General features: G+C 34.0%; 1 protein-coding gene and 1 pseudogene across 7 annotated transcripts in view; both read right to left on the reverse strand.

Annotated features, from left to right (window-relative positions):
• The window catches only part of LOC145267083 (LIM domain-binding protein 2-like), a 295,179-nt gene extending 268,590 nt beyond the window's left edge, over nt 1-26,589 (reverse strand). For all 7 annotated transcript variants that reach the window (XR_013864820.1, XM_080123066.1, XM_080123064.1 and 4 more), the window contains exon 1: nt 26,450-26,589. The gene's annotated coding sequence lies outside the window, so the exon portion shown is untranslated. The remainder of the gene's footprint in view (nt 1-26,449) is intronic.
• Nucleotides 4,313-4,429, reverse strand: LOC145267227 (5S ribosomal RNA; annotated as a pseudogene).
• Nucleotides 26,590-27,711: the final 1,122 nt, after the last annotated feature.

Below are 27,711 nucleotides of genomic sequence, written 5' to 3' on the forward strand. Positions count from 1 at the left end.
AAAAAAAAAAAAAACGGTACTTGTCCAGAACTCTTATTATATTTAAAAATAAAGAAAAATATGTATGATGTATGTAACCATGACGGAAAGAAAATATCATATTCCAAAAAACAAGTAAATTAAACAAATAGTTTTTTTTTTTGTTTTTTTTTGAATAAGCAAAATCAAATTTATTTTATGAGGTAGCAATGAGGGGATTCAGGAGATGCCATGTGTTTTTAGTGTTAAAATTCACAGGCCGACAATTCAATTCGACTACCGAGATTAATGGACCATGTTATTTTATTATTAATCACTAAAAATGGTAAAATTTGATTTTCTTAATTAAAAACAAAAACTAATTGATTAATGTATATGATTTTTGGAATATGACATCTCCATTCCGTGACGAGTAGGTATATCATAAAGATTTTTTTTTTTGATTTTTGTTTTTTAATTAAGTGCAACTCTAAATAAGCACCAAAAACATTTGTTCCACTTTATTTATCAGACTAATTCCACATCCTAATGGACGTTCACGAAGTTAATGTTACCTGCAACATAGCCTTTATATCTGGTATTTCCAACAGCGCATTTTTTTTCTAAATATTTAAATGATTCATTTCTTCTTTTCCAGCAATGTGCGACTTCTAATCTTGGCTATGACATCACCTACGTATCTCGAACATATGCTTTTCCAAACCCTAAATGCCCCCTCTCTCCGGTCTTTAGCACATGTGTCTTTTGATTTGCCTCTGCTATGACATCACCTTGCACAACCGGCTTGGTCATTTGGATATGTTATAGCTGCTGCTGCTAACAGGGCTAGCAGCTCTGTTACATAACATCACAATGTTAAATTTTAGGTTTTGGATAATATTGAATTTAGGACCCTAAAATAAACATTTACCAAATAATCCAGGAACATTGAAATAGTTAATCATTCCCTGACCTTTAGGTTTTGATCAAAGTGTATCAAACAAATTCAAACTATAGGAAATATTTTACATAATCTATAATGTGGTATTCTGGTGACTGGTGAAATGAATATAATAGACACATGGTGAAAGAAATGAACAGTGCTTGGAAGAATTAATCAAAATGTCAAAAATAGGATCAACAAAGTATGGTAACCCCCTCATATACACACACAATTTTGATGGCCTTGTGCCTAATTTGTAAATTTTGCATTTTTTTTTTTCAATTAAATAATTCAAAGTCTAGTATCTATTTCTCTCTAGCCCATACTGGCACCCTTTTTTTTTTTTTTTGGTATTGTTGCAATGTAGTCGTTACATGCCAACACTCAGGACCCATACGTTGTATACAGACAGTCACAAGGAAACAAACACAAGGAAAGAATTAGACTCGTTTTTTCTAATTGAAACAACGGACATTTATTTACATGTACTTCCATAATAACGGCTTGTCTCTTGTTCAAACATCTTCTCCTACTTCAATATGCTTAACAAGACTGCCATATCACACATGATACTCTCTCTCTTTGTCTGGCCATGTTTAGGATATGTCTTTCCTTATCACTCTCGGGCCACGTGTGTAGCATGTCTATTCCTCCCTTTGTTTTTTTTTTATAATCTTTTTCTTTCTTTCTTCCTCACTGTGATGTCACCTTGCACACAGCTCGGTCATTTACATACAGCTGTTGCTGTCATATGCACATTCACGCTCTGTTAAAGCAGTAAAATATGCTTGTCTCCCTCTGTACCAAAAGTGTAGTTGAACTTTGGTGTCCACGCTCTTATACATTGTCACCCATATGACTTTCTTTTTCTTATGCACATTATCACCTACGCACCCAACCCATAGATCAGAATAATTGCTGCACTCGTTCCAAAGTGGCCATCATCCCAGGAATTATGTCTCCCCTCCCGATGTTTAGAATCACTTCCTACAGAGAAGAACGATAAAATTGTCGCCATAGAAAAGACGACATGATTCCATTTCCGTTTAACGAAAACAAGTTTTATTTTTTGTTACAGACCATCTACTCAGTTGGCCAGTTGTGTACAAATCTCAACAGCATTAGAAGCCTTCTATCATGTCTGGAAAGTGATACAATGTTCAACGAGCGAGATCAGAGATGCACTCCTGTACAACTCATGCTCTCTACCGATTCAAGTTATGATAACAGGAACATTGCCAGCACCCTGAAAATGCTTCACTGGATTGCCACAAATAACAGGGACATGCACAGCGTGATGAAAACAAAGTTTCTGGCCACGGTTACGGTCTTTGGTGTGGTTACAAGTGAGAGTCACATCATGCCACCTCTCATCTTCAAAGTTGGCACCAAAGTATATCTGGATGTGCTGAAGAGTGGTGATCCCCCGGTGCAATCAGGTGGCCGCTGGCAGACCCTGGGTGTGGCAGCAGGACTCGACGCTGGGACACAAGTCTAAAGAAACCCAGGCTTGGCTTCAGGAGTTCTACAATCTTGTACTCTTCTCTCATTGGCGTCCCTCTCCTCCCCGATCTGAACCCGTTAGACTACTTCGTTTTGTAATACGCCGAGAATATCACCAACACGACCTTCCACAACATCAAAGCCAGTCTGATCACTGCCATCAGCAAGAGCCTGCTGGCGCTTGTGAAAAAGGCATGCTCCCAGTTCCGGACCCGTATCAAGGTAGTGATTAAGGCTGAAAGCAGCTACATTGAATAAATGTCAGCTCGACTATAATCAAGTTACCTGAATTGATCTTTTCAAAAAAAGTTTTAAAATAAAGCTGTAGTGTAATGTTCTAACTTTAGAATTCCCTCTCAGGTCACTGACTGTACTGACTGTACTGACTGTACTGACATGCAAAAGTTTAAATATAACACAAACAAACTTTTTGCTGCTCAACGTTCTACATAGTCGAGATCACTATGTTTAAAGAGGCTGCTTAACCAGTGGTAATATGTAACACATTTTAAAAGAACAAAGCGGATAACTATTATCTGAAAATATGCATAAAAAATTGATCTAAGTGGCTGGCAAAAGAAGGTTTTGATTCAAAAGCTATAATGGTCAGTGAAATAGGGGATAGTTCGATTTGACTTTACAACATAAGTTGTGATACTATCGACATGAACACCCCTTCTATGTATTGAGAAGTAAAAGAGAAAAGGAGTATACAAAAGAAATAGGAAATAGGGTTGGTGAAAAGACAACAGGAAGTTGTTCAAAGTAGACAAAAGAAGGGATTGTTGGTCAAAGTATGGCAATGATGGTAACAAAATTGTCCGCAAGGACCCATGTCGCAGTGGTTAGAGTATTTGGAAAAATCAATTGTAAAAAGCAATATTCTCCTGAAGGTTGAAGATTCAATCCTCAGTGTGGGCGACCAAAAAACACAATTGCAAATTACTTAGGACCTCTATCCAGTCATGGCTGACAGGAAAAGAGCACGCTACCCCCGAGAAGTAAATTAAGGGTTTTGCTCGAAATTCTGTCCAAATTCTTGAGTTTGACAAGATACACCTGAAGAAGGTCGGAGGTTACATCAACCGAAACGTTGTGGAAATCACACTTAAGATGAGAGCAGTAGTCCAAATAATACAAATAATCCTCATCTCAAAAATTAAAAAACGTCATATCCATATATATATATATATATATATATATATAGAAAGATAGATAGATAGATAGATATACCACGTTTTTTGGCAATTTTATAAGTTCCAAATCTCAGTGATTATTGATCAGAATTTAACAAATGAAGGCTCGTTGGAAAGGTAATGATCCGAATTGTGTAGTGGGCTATGTGACAGTTGCTCTTAAGGTTGTATATTAAGGGGGATCATTCATCAACTAGCGCATATTTTTGGCACTTTTTTACAGCCATAAAATGCTTCAATCAGTCATTTGTTTTCCTAGTTTTGCATATGAATCACAAAATATCCGATATTTTCCCAAAATGTTCAAAACGTTTCCCGCCAAAACAAACAGGAATTATCTCTGCATTTCAACAAAACATATATATATATATATATATATATATATATATATATATATATATAAAAAAGACTCTCACCTGCTCGCAATTCCCCATTTACAACACCTATATTTGTGGGTTAGGCTCTTAACCCTATCACATTGTATGCCGATATACTGTGCTAGCATCATGTCATAAAAATGACTGCTCTATATGCAGTGCATATTTTTTGTGACTGTAATGTTTTTAATTGCATATTCTTACTGAACTGTCCCATGCCATAGCATTGAGTCCATGGAGGGGCATAGGCCATCTACTACTTTGTAGATGCTTTTGTAGCGAGTATTTTTTTTTGAGGTGAGGGTGCTGGTCCCACGCTCAACCTTCCCAGAAGGTACATACAGCGCCTAGCCTTCCCAAATGGTCACCCATTTGGTACTGGCCAGGCTCAACGTTGCTTAACTTCAGTGATCTGGTGAGAACTGGTGTGTCAACGTGATTGTGTCGTATATCTACTAAATTGTACTGTACTTTTATGACTAGTTGTATTATTATCTAAATTGTATGTACTGTATTTATCTAAGTTTGCTTTTAAATTTGTTCCACTTTCTGTCAATTTTAATACATATGTTGCATGCATAGAAAATGATTTTATGGCTCTCATATTTCTCTTTTGTTTAAAATATTGTTGCAGTACAAAATTAAAATGTGTCTATATTATCATTACTACATTATTAAAATACATGACAGCATTCAATATTACATTATTATTGTATTAATGAGTAAGAGTGTCTTTAGAAAAAAAATTTTTTCTGCTATACCAACACCATTACACACGCCTCCACTTTCTTTTTCGCCATCGCCTCACGGGTTCAAGCCTGCCTGTCTACTACAATTTCTTATTTTTGCTCAACACACACCGCCTAACACCCGGGCCACGCTGGGCACCCAGGCTAGTAACATCACAAAAACGAATGCTTTGCAAACAATGTTGCTAATTTAGCGGTTCTTCCCGCTTGATTTGGAGATTTCGTTTGGAATATATATAGTGGATAAATTTTGGATATAGCGGTCAGCGGTTTTTTCTTTTAAAATAAAGTGATTTTGTTTCTTTTTAATTAAAATCTTGTTGCAGTACAAAATTACAATGTGTCTATATTATTATTACTGCATTTTTGAAATACATAACAGCATTCAATATTAATACATTATTATTGTATTAAGAAGTAAGAGTGTCTTTTTTGGGAAGCATTTAGTACCCTATATAATCTTATACATAAATGTTTTCAAACTGCATCCAATATTCATGTTTTTTTTTTTTGCTATTCGTGTGTGTGTGTATGTGTGTGTGAGTGGGTGGATAAAGAATATAACCCTGCAAATAGTGAGGGAATACTGTATATATTTTTCTGTTGACAAGTTTGGCTGTCTCCAGTTTCCAAAATCTATTAATTCTTTTTGTCATTTTCGCCTTCAAATTGAAAGCTAGCAAAGTAAATTTTATTAAGCCTGGAACAATTGTTAGATATTTGTTCCTTTTCACACAAAAAAAACTCCGAAAAACTCAACAATCAAATTTTGGTGATTTTCAAATACAGTTCTCGGTTCCCCATTCGCATATCTCCCAATTTACACATTAAGTTCTTAACCCTATTGCATCGTATGCCGGTATACCGGGCTAATGTCATCTCCCATATAAATTTTTTTCTGCATCATATGTTTATGTTTTAAAGTGCTTTTATTTACATCACATTTTTCTTTAAATTTTAGACTTAAAATTTTGTAATGGCTGTCTCCGATTTCCAAAGTCTATTACTTCTTTTTGTCATTTTCTCCTTCAAATTGAAAGCCAGAAAAGTAAATTTTATTGTGTCTGGAACAATTATTTGTTTGTTCTTTCTTTCCACACAACCCCCCCCCTCCCCGAAAAACCCAACAATAAAATTTTGGTGATTTTCGAATACAGTTCAACAGTTCCCCATTCATGATTCCCCCTTATTTGTGGGTTAGGTTCTTAACCCTATTGCATCGTACGCTGGTATACTGGGCTAACGTTATAACGTCATCAAAACGAATGCTTGGGAAATTGGCTAATTTAGCGGTTTTTCCTGCTAGATCTGGCGATTTCACTTGGAATATAGCAGATAAATTTTGGATCTAGCGGTCAGCGTTTTTTTTCTTCTCTAAAATAAAGAGATTTCATTTCTTTTTGATTAAAATCTTGTTGCAGTACAAAATTACAATGTGTCTGTATTATTATTACTAAATTATTTAAATACATAACAGCATTCAATATTAATACACGATTAAGTAAATTAAGTAAGAGTGGCTTTTAGAAAATGTTTAGAAAGCATTTAGTACTGCATCATACATGAATGTTTTAAAACTGCATCCAATATTCGCGGGTTTTGCCCGCAGGGAGTGGGGGCAAAGAACATAACCCTGCGAATAGTGAGGGAATACTGCACACACACACACACACACATATATATATATATATATATATATATATATATACATATATATATATATAGATGTTGTTTGTTTTTGTTTTTGCGATATGTTTTGAATGAATTCAATTATTTACGAAAGTGTATTTTTACCTAAATATGAGTTGGGAATAATTTTCCCTAATATATATATATATATATATATATATATATATATATATATATATATATATATATATATATATATATATATATAACAAAGAGGGCATAAATATCATAAAAACAATGCAACTACTCTTTGGATTTTTTTTCGGATTTATGTAATCATTACGACTAGGACAACAGCATATTCTTTTCATTGTTTTGACTCTCTTGTGTGTATCTGTTGATATCTTATATGCTTTTATATAGAGTGATGTGGTTCTTGGTTGTCTAACTGTGTCGGATATATACTTGAGAGTCAAAACAATGATAAGAATATGCTGTTGTCATAGCCCTAGTAATCATACCCATATTCATGTTTTCTTTTTTATTTTTAAAAGTTAATGATTCTTATTCTTCTGATGAGTCTGGGCGGATAATATTCAAATCCAACATAATAATTATTTGATTGTTTCTGCACTACGTAATAGGTGCTGTCAATAGTTTAACATTTTAACATGCAAAAAAAAAAAATGGAAATGGAATTTGGGATATAGACGTTTTGTCATATGTGTGTGTGTGTGTGTGTGTGTGTGTGTGTGTGTGTGTGTGTGTGTGTGTGTGGTAAATATTTACTTATTCAAGCATGGCCAACATAAATAGAAGGCCCTTCCGTTAAAATCACGTAACCTGATGATGTCATAAAATAAAGTACAATGGCCATGATTAAGCGATAGGCGACTATTGTGAGGACAGTTATTTTCTGTTTTAATTCATAAAGAAATCGCCAAATGATTTATAAAACTGGTCCAAAAGATAAAGAATTTTTTTTCCGAAAGTTAAAGAGTTATTTTACATTTGGACTCGTGCAATTCAAAGGGAGTATTTTTCGCTGGGAAAATACTGTAGTGAAGTTTTATTTTTTTAAAAGTGTATTTAATTATTAAATTTATTTCAAAATGCACCCGCTTTAAAATAATCCCCGTAATCGTTGTGTATCGCCTAACTTTATTATATGACGTCAGCAGCTTACTTGACTTGAATGGAAGGGCCTTATATTTAAGTTGGCCATGCTTGAATAAGCAAATGTACATGCTTGCCATATATGTGCGTATTTAGGGAGTATTTTTCATTTAAGCAAACATTGTTAAAAATAACAGGAATTTACTGTTTAGCGCAAAATGGGTGCATGCGTTTGTGTATGTCTATAAAAGACTTTTTTGCGTTGGGGTTTTCATGTCGATTAGATTCCAGAAGTATTTTTATATTTCCTAGATTGCAATATCTCAGATTCGTAAACGGACATCGTCTCTATCTTTTTTTGGGGGGCTGAGTTTTAAAAACTTCCTGCCGTCCCATCGTCTCTGCTGTTTGTCTTTTTCGTATAAATAAAGCGAAACTAATCAAACGCTGGTACCGACTCCTGGCCTTCCAGCCGGGTAGTATCTATTCTGTAATTGGTCTTTGGTCAATGTAGGGGAAACCCTTCATACCGAGACAATTACTATTTATTTGGATACTGCCAGAGTTCTCCCGTTTTTAGGGGAGCTGGTTTTCCCCAACATTAAAAACGATGCTTTTAAATAAATAAAACAGCAGAACACGGGAAAATTAACTGGCCTCTGGCCAGATTTAAAAAGCAACGTTCATTTCTGCGCATACATGATTCTTCAGTTAATTACCAATTCATTGATTTCGCTATCCGCTATGGCGTAAGGGTTAGCGAGGAAGACTAATAACCCTAACTCTTCAAGTTTGATCGTACCTCTTTTTATCTTTTTTTTTATTTCGTTTTTGGGGTTTGTATTACTATACACATAGATTCAAAAAAGTTGTCAAAAAAAAAAAAAAATTATAACAAATAAATGTTATCAATAGCAAGATAAGTTACTTTTCTACCTAACTGGATATGTTTTTTGTTTTTATTTAATGTAAAATGTTTATTCAGCTTGAAAAACATAGTGTTTACCGATGTATTGGAAAATTTAAAATGGCACCAAACTCTCTGTTGAACATGGTACGTTTGGGAAAATGAGTTAAAACTAAAAAACTATACAAAATACTGTTAGAAACTCGCTCAATATATGTTACCGTGACATAGGCTGACATATATTCAGTGGGTTTTTAACAGTATTTTGTATATTTTTTATTTTTTACTAATTTCCCAAACATATTGGGTTCAGCAGAGAGTCCAGCACCATGTTAAATTTTCCAATACATCGGTAAACACTGTTTTTCGAGCTGAATAAATATGTTACATTAAATAAAAACACAAAAAGTTATCCAGTTAGGTAGAAAAGTAACTTATCTTGCCTTTGATAACATTTATTTGTTTTTTGACAACTTTTTCGAATCTATGTGTATAGAAATACAAACCCTGTCTTTGCGCAAATATGCTCCACCCGAGCAAAAGTTAATTACCAACTCTTTTTTTCACATTCTTTTCCTCCTTTGCGGTACGGGTTTGAGCCTGCTTGCCTACTACCACTGGATGACGTTTTAGAAGGGGAAAGGTGGGCGTTTTTTTGCGTCTCTTTTTTTTCGCAAGTCACGCACACATATTAAATTAAAACTATATTTAAAATGCTTATTTTGCAATGTTATGACATCATAAGCACTCGTGGTTGTGTGGGCAAAAGCGTTTGTCCGTAAGTTTTAGCCTTCTTCCTTCTTTCGTGTTTCACGTTCGAGCCCAGCTATTGCGGCTCATTTATTTTTTTTTTTCCGTTTGACTAAAAGAAAAGTTGTTTTGATTCATTTAATTTTGGGGGGAGGGGGATGGGGTTATCTAACACACGAGCAACCACCCGCTGGTATATAGCCATCAAAAAGTGCTCAATATCCGGAGAATAGCTTCTCTGTATACCCCTTTTTTGTATACTTCTTTTTTTTTGGGGGGGTGATTACATTTTTGTGTTTTTATCCATTTTTAAGTAGGATTACCATATCTTTTATTTTTGAAATTGTTGGGGGGGGGGGGTATCAACATTGCCCACGATGGAGTCGACATATAAAGTGCTCAATACCCTTTGTATAGCAGGTGTGTCCAAAATGGAACTTTATGTGGACCCGGGCAACGAGAGAGGTAATTTTCCGTTTTGATTTAAACAAGATGACGGATATTTTTCACCTGCTAATATGATTAAAATCGTTTTGTTTAATAATTCAGTAATATTCAGGAAATTTCGATTGCATAATTTGGAAGCTACCATTGTAACTTATTAGAATTGACCAAAATAATGCTATCCCTACTAGCATTATCTAAAAGGAACTACGTGTGCAAGTTCGTTTCTCTATGGATTCCGAAACGGCTGGAACGATTTTTACGAAATTTCACACAAAATGTACTTTATATATCTGATAGTGTTCTTAGATAGGTTTTGTATCGGAATGTCTTCGATAATTATCGATAATTAAAAAAAATTGATGAAAGACGGCACAGGCAATTTTGACCAAAGTTACCACATTGTACTGAAGTTTTATTACCACACAAATGCGGCATATAAAATCAACAGTATATCTTTTGATATGACAGGCGCGCGTTTGAAATGAATGTTTCTGTTTAGAGCACAACTGAAGCATGGGCGCTTCTACAGAATTAGGACAAGATTTTGCAGTCGATAAATGGAGCTTTCAGATAAAACACAATGGTTTCAACAGATTTTTTTTTTTTTTGGTCAATTCTAATAAGTTAGCTTCCAAATTAAGCAGTCGAAATTACCTGAATATTACTGAATTATTAAACAAAACAACTTTAATTGTGTTAGCAGGTGGAAAATTGCCGCCATCTTGTTTAAATGAAAATGGAAAATTACTCACCCTTTGAACTCTCCTGTGTCCTACGATCATTTTCATCAAATTCTATTTTTATTTTCTATAATAAATAATTTTCTACCTTATCGATTAAAGTAATTTTTGGATATAATCATCTTACAAATACGAGAAATACGTAGATAGATACCATTGTTTTCATGTGAAATTCGGTATTACGATTTCCGAAATTTCGTCCCAATAGCATAGAAACGCTGAAGCATGATACTTTACTGTTGCATTTTAAACACAAATTCAAGCTGTTATATATAAAAATAATTTTATAAAATCAACAGTAGGTTCTCTACAGTGCAATGTAAACTACAATATATTGTGGACTAAGTGACAGTGGGGAGGCAAGCTTCGTCCCCATAGATCATGGTGGGTCCCCAACTAAAACAGACAATCGATTTAATTGAAAAATAGATGATTTCATTGATCTTGATGACAATATTTATTTATGCTGATGACATACTACTTATCTATGGCAACACATCTAAGACCGTAAACGACCAAGTTCTCTCTGATTCTCTCTCCTCTGATCTTGAGCAAGTGGTACAATGGGGAAAGAGGTGGCTTGTTACTTTTAATCCATCTAAAACCAAGCTTTTATCTTTACATCATCAACTCTCTGATCCCCATCTGGCATCAATTGAAATGAATGGCTCTCGTCTTCAGGAGGCCTCATGTTTTGATAAGCCTCTGGGCTTAACCTTTACTCCTGATCTTAAATGGAACACATACATTAAATCTGTTGCCAAGGCCGCTGGAAAAATGGTGGGATCCTTCTATCAATCCAGCAGATATCTCACTGTTGATGCAATTCTCTATCTATATAAGAGCCAGGTACGTCCAGGGATGGAGTACTGTTACCACATCTGGGAAGGAGCTGCTAGAAAGAACTTATCCTGCCTTGATAGAGTTCAAAATAGACTTCGCAGCCTCGTAGGAGATGTCCTTTTCTCTTCCCTGCATCCTCTTTCGCACAGAAGAGATATTGCAAGTTTGTCTCTGCTTTATCGTTATTTTCATGGCAAGTGCTCGGCTGAGCTCCAATCTATGGTTCCCCCTCGCCAGACTTTTACAAGAAACACCCGTCTAGCAGAAAACTATCACCAATTTTCTCCCACTCTTTATCTGTGTCTAAACCTAAACGTAGATTCCATGAGCAAAGCTTCTTTCTTAGAATTGCATGCCTGTGGAATTATCTTCCGTTTTCCTGCTTTCCAGCTAACTACAATATGGTTTTCTTCAAGTCTAATGTAAACAAGTTTTTGATGAACCGTTCCATATAAGTTAACAAATTTACCGAATTTCCATTATTAATGATTACTATATTGTCGGATTTCTCCTGTACACTCTTTAACCCTTATCCTCGAGTGGCCTCTTAGCCTTGATAAGTGGTGATGCCTACGTAAAAAAAAAAAATAAATAAATAAATAAAAATATGGGAGTGTGAAACATTTGTTGATCATTATTCAATCCCTGGCAACGTATATATTATCATTATTATTATTATAAAATAGTATTTTCATTATCATCTCGCTATAAAAAAGGCGTCTTATTTTTTACATTTTAAACTTTAATTCAGCCCGTTATATATATATTAAATAATTTTATAAAATCAACAGTAGGTTCTCAGCAGTGCAATGTAGGCTACAATGTATTATGACACTGCAAAAGCATGTGGACCTGATCTCATCCCGGCTGTGCTATAAAAAAAGTGCTCCGCTGAAGTAGCTCCAGTTCTCTTCAAACTTTACAACAAAGGCCTTAATGAATCTTGCTTTCCTGCCTGCTGGAAAACTGCTTCTGTAATACCAGTTTTCAAGAATTCTGGCGAAAGAACTGACCCAGTAAATTATCGCTCCATTAGCCTCCTCCCACTTTTCGCCAAAATATTTGAGACCATAATTAACCAAGCTCTAGTGCATAACCTTACAGATGCTAAACTTCTGACTGACCAACAATATGGATTTAGACAAGCACGTTCAACAGCAGACATCCTAACTGTAATCTCAGAACGTATATACCAGTCACTGGACAAAGCAGAGGAGGGTAGAACGGTAGCTCTAGATATATCTAAGGCTTTTGACAGGGTATGGCATGAAGGTCTTCTCAGGAAAATCAGATCATATGGTATCATTGGAAGAATACATGACATAATTAAATCCTTCTTAAGAGAAAAATCCAGGTTGTCCTCGACGGTCATACATCTAAAGTCATACATCTAAACAATACGATATAAATGTGGGAGTGCCTCAGGGATCTATCCTGGGACCTCTGTTATTCCTAATATTCATAAATGACCTCCCTGACAAAATTGCCTGTGAGACGACACCACACTCTATAACAGACACGACAGGAAAACAAATGAACACATATCTAAAGAAATGGCAGAAGCACTAGAGAATGAACTCCGATCTGTAGTGGAATGGGGACATAAATGGATGGTCACATTTAATGCTGCCAAGACTAAACTCGTTTCCTTCAATAATTACAAGAAACCATCTCTACCACCAATAGCAATGGCTAATGACTCTTTATCTGAAAGTACATCCTTTAAACTCCTCGGCCTAATGCTCTCAGGAAACATGAGTTGGAATAATTACATCGAGAGTATCGCCAAGACCGCTGCGAAGAAGGTAGGCTCTCTCTACTGTGCTAGAAAGATACTAATGCCCGAAAGTATCCTATACCTCTATAAGGCCACCATTCGTCCATGTATGGAGTATTGTTGTCATATTTGGGCTGGTGCATCTGCTACTAGTCTCTCGCTCCTAGACAAGGTTCAAAAGAGAGTTGCCAATCTGATAGGTCCTGAACTGTTATCTAAACTTCAGCCCCTGTCCCATCGACGAAATGTTGCATCCCTCTGCCTTTTCTACAAGTACTTTAACGGTGAATGCTCTGACGAACTGCAAGCACTTGTGCCCCCTTGATGTAAATATCCCCGACAAACCCGACCAGCAGCTAAATCCCACCCCTTCACAGTAGAGATCCCCAGATGTAAGAGAGCCTTCTACTCCAGTAGTTTCTTCCCTAGGACAGCTAGATTTTGGAATTCCCTGCCGGGTCCCTGCTTCCCCAACTGTACTGACATGCAGAAGTTCAAGTGCAACGTCAACCAACATCTTGCTGCCCAACTCCGTACACAGTACCCCTGATGCCTATGTCCCTGATAGTAGCCCCCTACAGCAAAGTGGCAATATGCCTTGTTTGGGGTGAAAATGTAATAAAAAAAAAAAAATTAAAAAAAATTATGAGTTAAGTCACTGTTGGTAGGCATGTGAAGCTTTCTTCTGGTTCACCGCTATGTGTCCCCAACTAGAGCAGGCAATCAATCGATTTGATTGAAAAGTGATTTCGATGACAAAATATGGGAGGAAAAATTTCTTGATCATCATTCAATGCCGGGCAACTTCGGATCTCCCTGCTATAGAATATATATATATATATATATATATATATATATATATATATAAGAGTGTAGCCATCAACCATTGTAGGTTTTTCAGACTTTTATCATTTTTTAATATTAAAAAAGAAATGATAAAAGTCTGAAAAGCCTACAATGGTTGATGGCTACACTCTTTTAAGGTCATACTTGGCCTTTTGGCCAAGATCAAAGTGTAGTATCTGTTCCGGCAGATACTGCACTTAAGATAATTTGTACCAGTCAATGGAGGGGAAACCCTCTATACTGGGACAATTATTATTTTTGGTAACCAGAGTGACCCCTTTTAGGGGAGCTGGTTTTTACCTCACATTAAAAACGGCCTTGTGCCTAATTTGCTCAGTGGGGGAGCAAATAAATACCATCTGTTCCGGCAGATACTGCATAGCTATGACTAGCAAAGACCAGATGTGGGGGCAACCCCACATGCCTGACCTTTAACCAGCTCCCATTTCCCACCTCTCGGGAGCTGGTCCCCCCTTTCCCTTTCCCCTCCCTTCACTCCTCACATTAAAAATTGGCCTTGTGCCTAATTTGCTCGGTGGGGGAGCAAATAAATACAATCTGTTCCAGCAGATGCTGCACTTAAGATAATTTGTACCAGTCAATGGAGGGGAAACCCTCTATACTGGGACAATTATTATTTTTGGTAACCAGAGTGCCCCCTTTTTGCCTACTTTTAGGGGAGCTGGTTTTTACCTCACATTAAAAACGGCCTTGTGCCTAATTTGCTCAGTGGGGGAGCAAATAAATACCATCTGTTCCGGCAGATACTGCAAGCTATGACTAGCTATGACTAGCAAAGCCCGGATGTGGGGGCAACCCCACATGCCTGACCATTAACCAGCTCCCATTTCCCACCTCTCGGGAACTGGTCCCCTTTTTCCCTTCCCCCTCCCTTCACTCCTCACATTAAAAATTGGCCTTGTGCCTAATTTGCTCGGTGGGGGAGCAAATAAATACCATCTGTTCCGGCAGATGCTGCACTTAAGATGGTTTGTGCCGGTCAATGAAGGGGAAACCCTCTATACTGGGACAATTATTATTTTTGGTAACCAGAGTGACCCCTTTTAGGGGAGCTGGTTTTTACCTCACATTAAAAACGGCCTTGTGCCTAATTTGCTCAGTGGGGGAGCAAATAAATACCATCTGTTCCGGAAGATACTGCAAGCTATGACTAGCTATGACTAGCAAAGACCAGATGTGGGGGCAACCCCACATGCTTGACCTTTAACCAGCTCCCATTTCCCACCTCTCGGGAGCTGGTCCCCCTTTTTCCCTTCCCCCTCCCTTCACTCCTCACATTAAAAATCGGCCTTGTGCCTAATTTGCTCGGTGGGGGAGCAAATAAATACCATCTGTTCCGGCAGATGCTGCACTTAAGATAATTTGTACCAGTCAATGGAGGGGAAACCCTCTATACTGGGACAATTATTATTTTTGGTAACCAGAGTGACCCCTTTTAGGGGAGCTGGTTTTTACCTCACATTAAAAACGGCCTTGTGCCTAATTTGCTCAGTGGGGGAGCAAATAAATACCATCTGTTCCGGCAGATACTGCAAGCTATGACTAGCAAAGACCAGATGTGGGGGCAACCTCACATGCCTGACCATTAACCAGCTCCCATTTCCCACCTCTCGGGAGCTGGTCCCCTTTTTCCCTTCCCCCTCCCTTCACTCCTCACATTAAAAATTGGCCTTGTGCCTAATTTGCTCGGTGGGGGAGCAAATAAATACCATCTGTTCCGGCAGATACTGCAAGCAAAGACCATATGTGGGGGCAACTCCACATATAAGACTTTGGTCAATGTAGGGGCAACCCTTCATACCAATTGTCACTATCCAGCTCCCCTACTCCCCGGGGAGTTGGTCCCCATTTCCCCTTCACTCCTCACTTTAAAAATCGGCCTTGTGCCTAATTTGCTCAGTGGGGGAGCAAATAAATACCATCTGTTCCGGCAGATACTGCAAGCAAAGACCATATGTGGGGGAAACCCACATATAAGACCTTGGTCAATGTAGGGGCAACCCTTCATACCAATTGTCACTATCCAGCTCTCCTACTCCCCGGGGAGTTGGTCCCCATTTCCCCTTCACTCCTCACATTAAAAATCGGCCTTGTGCCTAATTTGCTCGGTGGGGGAGCAAATAAATACCATCTGTTCTTCAGATGCTGCACTTCCATTTCTTGTTCTCTTTCGGTGAAGGAGCAGTCCTTCACGACTGAGACAATTTTTTATTTTGGTACCTTTTCTCCACGTTAAAAAACGACCCTGGTGTCTAACTCTGTCCTGTGGGGAGGCATTGTAAATAGGTACACTCTTTTAAATATACATTTTTTTCTCTCGTTGAAACTACACAACCATCACTTTATATATATGTGTGTGTGTATGTAATTACATTGAGCTTCTTCAATAAGGATTGGTGTATATAAAAAGTAAGTGAATAAAGAATATTTCCATAGAAATATATATATATATATATATATATATATATATATATATATAGTAAGTTATGAAAATATATATATGGCAATTAAGCTACACAGAATATTCCGTGTTTCATTCTCGTGAATGAAACACGGAATATTCTGTGTAGCTTAATTGCCATATATATTTTCATAACTTACTACCTAGCTTTACCTATGTATTGAGCACTGTTAAGTAAATACTGAAAAATTTACACATAAAATTATATCTTCGTATATTAATTTGCGATTAAATGAAGTAATCATATATATATATATATATATATAAAAGAAAATAGGGGTTTGTATTACTGTACACAGATTCGAAAAAGTTGTCAAAAAACAAATATATAACAAATAAATGTTATCAAAGGCAAGATAAGTTACTTTTCTGCCAAACTGGATATATTTTTTGTGTTTTTATTCAATGTAACATATTTATTCAGCTCGAAAAACTTACAGTGTTTACAGATGTATTCGAAAATTCAAGATGGCGTCTCACACCCTCTTTAACACCGTAAGTTTGGGAAAAGGTGTTATAAATAATAAACTATACAAAATACTATTAAAAACCCGCCGAATATATGTCAACCTATGTAACGGTAACATATATTGAGCGAGTTTTTAACAGTATTTTATCCGGTTTTTTATTTATAACACCTTTTCCCAAACTTACCGTGTTAAAGAAAGAATCAGACGCCATCTTGAATGTTCCAATACATCGGTAAACACTGTATGTTTTTCGAGCTAAATAAACATATTACATTGAATAAAAACACGAAAAATATATCCAGTTTGATAGAAAAGTAACTTATCTTGCCTTTGATAACATTTATTTGTTATATATTTGTTTTTTGACAACTTTTCGAATCTATGTGTACAGTAATACAAACCCGAAAATAGTATATTATGTATATGTTTGTATTTTCAATATTTACATAAGTGCTAATCAAAATAGCGTATTTTCATTATTACCCCGCCATAAAAAAAGGCGTGTTATTTTTTTGTATATATATTGTGAAAATTTTGAAGTGAATACTTCAAAGATACAAACTCTTAAAATCCCAGTAGATTTCAAAAACAAAGAAATGATTTATATTTTACTTTAAATTCTGACTTATTATTTATTACATGTGAATAAAATGACAACCATCGCCATGTTGTTTGTATTTATGAAACTACGGAAACATAAAACGATCACTATATTGACGTTTCATCTGCTTTGTGAAACCTTACTTCAGTAGCTTCGTGCGCTGAAACGTCAAATGATAGTGATCGAGTTGTGCTGCCGTAGTTATAGTTTATTGCACACATCTAATGGCATTTAAAACGTTTTTTTTTTAATTATTATTATTGTTGTTGTTGTTGTTGTTGTCTGTTATAGAAATGTAGAGATTCTAAAAACAATTACAAAAAAAACAAAAAAAAACACAAAATTGGATTATGTAAAAAATAATGTGGTCTTTTATTCTTCATATAGAAGTGATTTTAAAGTGCTTCTAGGTGCGTGTATGCATATATATATATATATATATATATATATATATATATATATATATATATATATATCCTTTAAAACTATATATAAAAAAAAATTATTTTTATCATTCGTCAGAAAACTATTTAGTTAGTAAGTCATTCAATCACTGCATCTATAGTACCAGTAATAATTTTGTTTACCATGAAACGCTGTTTCGGGGATTTAAAAACAATATATATATATATATATATATATATATATATATATATATATATATATATATATATATTGTTTTTAAATCCCCGAAATATATATATTGTTTTTAAATCCCCGAAACAGGGTTTCATGGTAAACAAAATTATTACTGGTACTATAGTGAATTCGAGAGAGCAAGTTGATGATGCAGTGATTGAATGACTTACTAACTAAATAGTTTTCTGACGAATGATAAAAATAATTTTTTTTTTTATATAGTTTTAAAGGTTAAAAACTTCGAAGACTATATATATATATATATATATATATATATATATATATATATATATATTATTCCTATAATTTTTTTTCGCGTGTATTATTTTATTTTCCTATTTATTTTTTGTTTGTTTGTTTGTTTGTTTGTTTTTGTTTACTTGCCTCCCTTCGAGAGCAGAGTTAGACACACGGTCGGTTTTTAACGGGGGGGGGGACAGTAACTCTTTAACAAAGCAAAACTTATCAAGATAAGAAAAGCTCAACACTATTAAGGGGAGCAAAAAAAAAAAAAAAACAAATATATTAAATAAAAGATGAGGAATAAAAGTTATATAAAACTTTATTATATCACCATAACAATAAGGAAAAGTAAAAGGGGGAAATTAAGAAAAAAAAAGAAACCTCTTTAGGCCATGTCATTTCGAAGCTAGATGCTTCTCATCAGAAGAGGAGAAGGGCCAGAATTATACAAAGATAATTTTTTTTCCTTATTGTTCTGATGAAAAAAAGAAACCTCTTATAACATTTCGATTTACTGTGTGTTTATTGTGTCTACTTCTAATATTTCTTAATTACTTTTTACCATATTATTCTATTCCTTCATTTCATATCTAAATGTTATTAAGCCAGCTTTTATCTATATTTGCATTTCGTATAAATCTGGCCCTTTTCTCCTGCTGAGAAGTATTTAGCTTTGAAATGCTATGGCCTAAAGAGGGTTTTTTTTCTTGTTAATTTTCCTCTTTTACTTTTCTTTATTATTCTGATGATAGAATAAAGTTAGAATTTTTATTTCTCATCTTTCATTTAATATATATATATATATATATATATATATATATATATATATATATATATATATAAGAAACAGAGCAGTAAAGTAGAAATTTAAAAAAGGTTTTATTATTCGGCAGAATACTCCAAAGCTGGGTGCTCCTTAATCTGCAGAGTTTCAAAGAATGCTATTTCTTCTCATAGAGGAAAAATTGTTAGCAACATGTTAAAAATTTTAACATTTCTATGTATTTGTTGGTTTCTACATAGGATGAAACTTAAAAGTTTTATGATTTGTACTCACAAAACTTTAAATATATATATATATATATATATATATATATATATATATATATATATATATATATATATATATTGTTTTAACAAAAACCAAGACTTCAAAGAATGGGTTGATTGCAAAAAATGGTGTATTTCATCGTTAGTTACAATTGTTTCAAGACTATTTGGACAAATCCAAACATTAGGGACGATTCATTGGAATCGGAAAAATCGGAAGATTTGGGGGTATCAGCATCGGAAAAAATTGATGCCTATTTTCCGATGCCAAAACTATTCTTTTGTCTTTTTTATTTGATTTTGTTTGAATCAAAATCTTCCATTGCTGGTAATATAATGATAAAATATTAAAGATTTATTGATTTTAAATTACCAATAAAGTTAAAAATCGATAGACCATCCTCCACAAGTGTATTTTGAGGTTTAAGAAAATATCTACATATTTAACGTGTTTTTTTTTACAAAAATCAGAGGAAATAACAATTCTATAGTCAAATAATTAAAGATTTATAAAGAATCGGAATCGGGAATTAAGCACGGAATCGGTAATTGTATCGGAATCGTGAAAAATATTGAAATCGTCCCATCACTAATACACACACACACATATATATATATATATATATATATATATATATATATATATATATATATATATAAATTATATCAGGTTAATATTTATAGCCTGTTGACTTAGAATGAGCGCTTTATGCCAAATCGATGGTTGAATACGGTTAAATTTGTGCTTATTTTTGCATTAAGCATTAAGTACTAATCCCTATTAATCCTTAACTGTGCATCAAATGGATAACATAATAGTTCGCTGCACCTTATAACAAAACTAGCCTGAGTGCCTGGCGTTGTCCGGGTGTTTAGAGGTGTGTGTTGAGCAAAATAAAGTGGTAGCAGACAGGCTTGAATCCATACCGCGAAGGAGGAAAAGAACATGGGAAAAAAAAGTGACGTCTTTGTCATTGTGCCCATCGTTTAAATTAAGGCAACAGAAAAAAGGGGATGACTTTAGAAAATATTGGCGTAAAAAGCAACCCTTCTTGTAGAAAAGTTCCCAGTTGAGGGTGAAGGAATTAATGTTTTTAACCAATTTTTCGATATTTGTCGTCCGAAGGGTCGAGCTTAAAAACGATACAGATCTCATGAAAATTCGTCATCTCTGTCGAAAGTTTCAGGCAGACATACATATATACATACATTTAAACAGACAGGTGAGATTTATATTATAGATGTCCATACAAAATTTCTGCCAGATCAGTCCAGTAGTTTCCAAGAGAAATTTGAACTTAAATATTAATCTCTAAATGTACATTGAATGGATACCATAATACTTAGTTTGCTGCACTATATTATTTTCTAATATAAATATATTATATAAAAGGAAGTGTGTGAATTTGTTCCTTATAGACTCTGAAACGGTTGGACTGATTTGTTTAAACTTTCACATAAATGTACTTTATGTGCCTGGGAGTATTCTTAGGTTTAGTATTTGAATGTCTGCGATACATATCAATACTCGAAAAAAAATCCAATTAAAGAAGGAACAGTCTAGTTTGGACCAAAATTAACACCCTTATACAGCCTAATATCACAAGCAGAAAGGTCCGGCGTATAAAATCAACAGTAGGTTCTTTGATAAGACGGGGGCGTGTTTGAAATGAATGTGTCTGTTTAGAGCACAATTGAACCATGATGATTGACTTTTGCAATTTAAACTAATTCAAGCCGTTATATATAAAAAATAATTTTATAAAATCAACAGTAGGTTCTCTATAGTGAAACGTACACTATAATGTATCGTGGACTAAATCACTGTAGGGAGGCATGTGAAGCTTCATCACGGTGCACCACGATGGGTCCCAAATCAGGAGCAGGCAATCAATCGATTCAATTGAAAAATGGGCGATTTCACTGATTTCGATGGCAATAAAAGCATTGGCAGTGTAGAACATTTGTTGATCTTCATTCAATATGAGCAATGTCGGGTCTCCTTGCTAGTGTGTGTGTGTGTGTGTATAATTAGTTATATTTCTTTTGGAAAAAGGATTCCAGCAGAGTGCTTCTTTTTTTTTTAAAGTAAAATCCGAAAATAAGAGCATATTATTTGTTTTGGGTACTAGTGCACTTATTGATCCGTGCTGAAATAATAACGTTATTATTTAAAAAACCATTCTTAACATAGGGAGGGTATTTTGTACCTATTCTATACTTTAACCTTACAATTGAATAAAAAAACATATCATTAAACTTTAATTAAACTTGGAAATATGATTTAAAAATAGCGTGGATCAGTAAGTGCACTAGCACCTTGTTTTGTTTGCAGGAAGTTTAGATTATATATATATATATATATATATATATATATATATATATTGAATAAATGACAAAAGACTATATTCCAAAGTTCATGATGTTGACCATCTTATAATTTATTCCTTTAATTCAGTTGACATTTACAATTCTTGACAGTATGTTTCGTAGTGCAAAATCAATCACTTAATTATTATATCAATTAGTGAATTTATTTTGCCCTTAACTTATATATATATATATATATAAAAGGGGGAGTTAAAGGAAGAGAATAAAATCCATTCTTTAAGAGTAGACTTATCGGAATACTATAAAGTTCAACAAATTGTTTTGGACATAACTTCATTTTTTTCTCTTTATTGACATTAATTATATTTTAAAAATAATACATATGCCGCTCCCCATTTGGGGGTACCAAACTGGTCAACGGGAAAATTATTCCCAACTCGCATTTAGGTAAAAATGCGCTTCCATATAAATAATTGAATTCATTCAATAATATCGCTAACAAAAACGAACAAACAACATATATATATATATATATATATATATATATATATATATATATATATATATATATAAATAAATATATATATATATATAAATAAATATATATATATATATAAATATATATATATATAAATAAATATATATATATATATATATATAAATAAATATATATATATATATATATATAAATAAATATATATATATATATAAATAAATATATATATATATATAAATAAATATATATATATATATATATAAATAAATATATATATATAAATAAATATATATATATAAATATAAATAAATATATATATATAAATAAATATATATATATATATATATAAATAAATATATATATATATATATATAAATAAATATATATATATAAATATAAATAAATATATATATATAAATATAAATAAATATATATATATAAATATAAATAAATATATATATATAAATAAATATATATATATAAATAAATATATATATATATATATATATATATATATATATATATATATATAAAAGTTGAAGTTGTCTGTATATACATTACTTAAGAGTAAAACTAAAGTCCACCACGGACAGCAACTACATCTAATTATATAACCAAAACTGCATAATCATGTTGACACACCGGTTTCCATTAGGCCATCATCGTTAAGCAACATTGAGCCTAGTCAGTACCAGATGGGTAACAATTTAAGAATACCAGGTGCTGTATGTAGGAGGCTATCGACACTTCTCTGCAAAAATTAAAAAAAAAGAAAAATGTCATTTCCCCTGACCGGATCATTCCATCTCATATGAGATCACCGAGAGGTAATAGGTTAGTTGCTAACCATTGGAGTTTTAGCTACCATAGTGAACCAAATCACTGGACCAGTTTACAGATAACGATTTACTTGTGCCTATAAGCACGGCTAGAGTTTCTGTATCCTGGACACACAAAATGATCAGAGATTAGAGCATTCTTGTAACGATTCAGTCCCTGTTAATTTTGCCGTGAGAGTTCTGTGCAGTTCTAGGAGGTCCAACTGCAAGGCTTTGCTTTCTCTCTTTGAGAAGGGGTTAGTTTATTGCTAATCGTCTGAGGCGCCCTCATCAGAGAATGCCGACGGGGCTGCCCAGGCACTTTTTGCAGATCATAGTGCTCCTCCTCGGGAGCGCTGACTTCTTAATCCCACTTTTCAACCCTGATATCATAGTTCTTACTGTGGGGGAGAACTCAACAACAACTTGACTTTAGCCTATAAATTATTTGGTAAATTTTTACAACGTGCCTCAGCGTATTATAAACACACCAACCTCCCCATATTAAGAACGGCTTTCGGAATAAACATCCCCCAACCTTGAAAGCCGTTCTTAACATGGGGAGGTTGGGGGGGGGTATTCCTAATATGAGGTAGTTGGGGATGTTTATACTACGCTGGGACAGATCATAAAAAAATACCAATTATTTTAACAGGAGATCAATTTCTTTCGATTGAATTACAAACTGCAAACAAACTTCAAAATTCATTAGCGAATTTTGAAGTTTCCGACGTAAATATCGTGTCGGAAATTTGGGTGTGTGCCATTATTTTAGTTAATAGTGATTAAAATGAAAGGGGGGGGTGAATAAATCACAACAAAAAAACACATCAGTTGACCAATAGTTTGTTTCGCTTATTAAAAGAAACTTCTTGAAAGTAAAATAATTTGCGTTAATAAAGGAAACAAAATAATTTAGTGTATTAGTGTTATTTTTTTATTTTTGTCAACTCTTATATTTTAGATTTTCTATCCATTCCGTCGGTTTTTATTCTAGCATGAATAGTAACTAAATATATAGGTACACACGTATTTATGCGCACATTATATATATATATATTATATTATATATATATATATATTATATATTATATATATATATATATATATATACTTATTTTGTGTTCCCCTTCTGAAAATTAAATGTTTTTAACTCTTGTTAATGTTTTTAGCAAGTTTTAACTTTTTGCTTTTTATATATATAAGTGAAAATGGCTGTCTGTGTGTGTCTGTGTGTGTCCATTTCCCTACGCAATAACTCTGTCAATTTTTAGTCTACAGACTAAAAATTTGAAGGGTACTGAGATTTGGGAAAATCGATGTGATCGGTTTTCGGACAGAAATTTGGCGATTAAGGGGTCAAAGTTCAACGATTTGACCTTTGAGAACTCTACCAAACTCCTCCGATAATTTTGGGTCTAAACACTTGAAATTTTAGATATAGGTTCCTTGGACATGGATCTAACTTAATAACTTGATTTGACCCCAAAACAATAAATTTTAAGGGGGTCATAATAGGGGTCAAAGTTAAAACAATTGACCGCTTGTTTTTTTTTTTTTTTTTTTTTTTTTTGCTCAACATACACCTCCAAATATCCGGGCAACCATGCTAGTATATATATACACACACACACTCGTATTTACATATACACGCAGATATGCACATATGTATGCATACTTATACATACAAGCACACAAAGAGATATATATGTACATATAACACATTTATGCATAGATATATATATATACATGTGTGTGTACACATTTATACATACATATATATGTACATACACATACATATATATGTACATACACATTTATACATACATATGTACCTTTATACATACATATATGTACATACACATTAATACATATATACATGTACATACACATTAATACATATATACATGTACATACACATTTATACATACATATATACATCTGTACATACACATTTATGTGCATATATATATGTGCATGCACATATATATGTATATACCCATTTATACATATAGATAAATATGCATATACCCATTTATACATATATATATATATATGTACGTACACATTTATGCATACAGATATATATATATACATACACATTTATGCATACAGATATATATATATACATACACATTTATGCATACAGATATATATATACATACACATGTATAATACAGATGTACATACATACACATTTATACATATATACACATGCTCACACGCATTCATACATATATACAGATATATGTACACACGATATATATATATATATATATATATATATGTATGTGTGTGTATGGACACACACAAACACACATAATATAAACTAAGGCGATTTCTGTGTGATTGTATTAAATTTCAAAAATGTTCTTGAAATAAATTGTCAATTTGAAAGTGCATTTATTTTTTTACTCAAAAAGTTTGTCGGTTTCCATAATCGTGAATCGTCCTCGTTTGCATCTAAAATAAAAAAAATGAAGGGGGGGGGGGTATTCTTTAGCAACAAAACTATTGTATTATTGAACAGATTAATTTGGGGGTTAATGATCTAATGTATGGTCGGAAATTGTCGCCAGTACCCAAATTAATTTTCACCATTGCTCCCCAAAAATCTATTCAATTATTTTTTAACTTAAAACCATGCTCTAGTAACAAAAGATAACAATAATAATAATAATAATAAAAAAACATTAAAAACGGCCAATTACAGCAAGTTATATCGCATTTAGGAAACACGGACAAAACAAGTCGACCGGAAAAAGAAATATGGCCGACATAAATAAATAAAAAAAAAAGGGAAATAACTCCAAATTTTACCTTATTTTTTTTTTTAAAGGGAAATATTTTCTAGTTGGGGACAAGGGTTAGCAAGTTTTGATAACAATTGAAAAATAAATAAATAAAAGCATTTTTTTCTTACAATATTCTGTTTTATTTTTTTTAGTTTAACAAATTCAGATCGGGACAGTAAAATTTACTTAGAAATAATTTAAAATTACCATAAAATTAATTATTGTTTAAAAATAAACAAAAACTTTACGAAATTTTGTGCTTTAAACGGGATAAATTCTGCTAGTTTTTTTTTTTTTTTTTTTTTTTTGCAATAAAAAAAAAATGCGCGTTTTTGAAAGAAAGAAAAAAAAAAATTTTTTTGTGTTTGATTTAACAAATGACGAAGACAAAAATAGTTGAAGCCGGTTCGAATTAAATATTTTTTTTGACGAGTACAAAAAGAAATGGTTGGCTCTTGAGTGTGATGGGTTCGCTTGTTTTTAGGGGGGAAAAGAGGAAGAAGAAAGAGTGACGGGCGACTGGCCATTATTACGGTGAAGTGATGATAGCGATTATTATTTTTTCGGAGAAATGAACGAAAAAAAAAAAAGCCGATTCGCGCGATAAATGCGAAAAAAATGTCGTGTATTTAAAAAAAAAATGGTGTTTATCTTAATTTGTTCTTGTCACATTTTTTTTTTTTTTTAAATATTGAAATCAGGAATATACGAACGAAATGAAAGGAGTTAGATGCTGTACTTACAAGACAAAATGTAGATGTCGGCTTTGGAAGAAAGCCGGAGGTCGCTTAGCAAGAGGAGGAGGAGGAGGTAGAACGGGATCGAGGGAGGAGGACGAGGTGCGCTGGGTGGGGGTCGCGGGGGTAGAATGACAAAGAGAGAGGGAGGGGATGAGTCGGATGAATAGCCGTTCTCAGCAGCAGCAGCGGAGGGCGGCATTTGGGGGAACGGACCGTCGGTCTGTTAGGGTGAGAGCTGGGCGGATGGGGGATCGTGTATGTGTATGTGTGTGTGCATGTACTTCAGTGAGTGTGTACATCAGTACATGCGCTTCTCTATACAAAGTGTGTGTTTAAATAAGTCTATATATGTGTACATAAATGTAATGTGCTTATAGGTAAGTATAGTACTGTATGTGTGCAAATATACGTACTTTTATACACACTTACAAAAAAGTATATGAATAAACGTGTGTGTGTATATATATAAGTATGCCTATGCGTAGAAGTGTGTGTGTAAGTATACGTGTGGAAGTGGGTCTACTTACATTTGAATTCACATGAGTATGTATGTGTGCCAGAAATTCATGTACGTAAGTGTATGGGCGTGCAAATGCGTGTACTTACATGAAAATGTAAGTACATAAGTATATAGATAAGTGCGTATGTATATATGTAACGGTGCCTATACTCAAGTGTGTGTACATGCGCGTATATGTGCGCAAGTGCGTGTACACAAGTATGTATTTGCAAGTACTTGTAAATACGTTTGTGTGGGTGCGTGCACGGAAGCGTGTGTGTCTGCAAATTCGTATACATTACCTAAGTGCGTGTAAGTAAATGTGTGTACTTTAGAGAAAGTGTGTGTGGGTGTGCGTACATACATGTGTGCAACTGTGTTAGTTTGGAGTGTGTGAGAGGGGGGTAGCTGTGCTAGAGGTGGGAAGTGGGGGTTAACGGCGGTGGCACGAGCCAGGCATGCCGGGATTGGATGGGGGGTGGTTGTATGGTAACACAAAAAAAAAGCAAAGTCCAATAAAGAAGGGGGGAAAGGAAGAGGAAATGTGACATGGTCGACGAGAGTGAGGGGAGGGGGGAGTAGAAAGAGGAAAAAAAATTCTAAATGGGAAAACGGCAGGGGACGTGGGGAGGCAGTGATATGGAGGACAACATATAGTATAAGCAACGAGATGAGGAAGAGAGAGAAAAAAATCGTACATTAACTCTCACTGATAAGGATAAGTCTAGCTCATTGAGTGATACAGAGAAAAAAAATAACGGGTTCA

This window comes from Euprymna scolopes, chromosome 42 (assembly GCF_053919585.1).
Source record: "Euprymna scolopes isolate OS-2025 chromosome 42, ASM5391958v1, whole genome shotgun sequence".
In the NCBI taxonomy this organism is placed as follows: Eukaryota; Metazoa; Mollusca; class Cephalopoda; order Sepiida; family Sepiolidae; genus Euprymna; species Euprymna scolopes.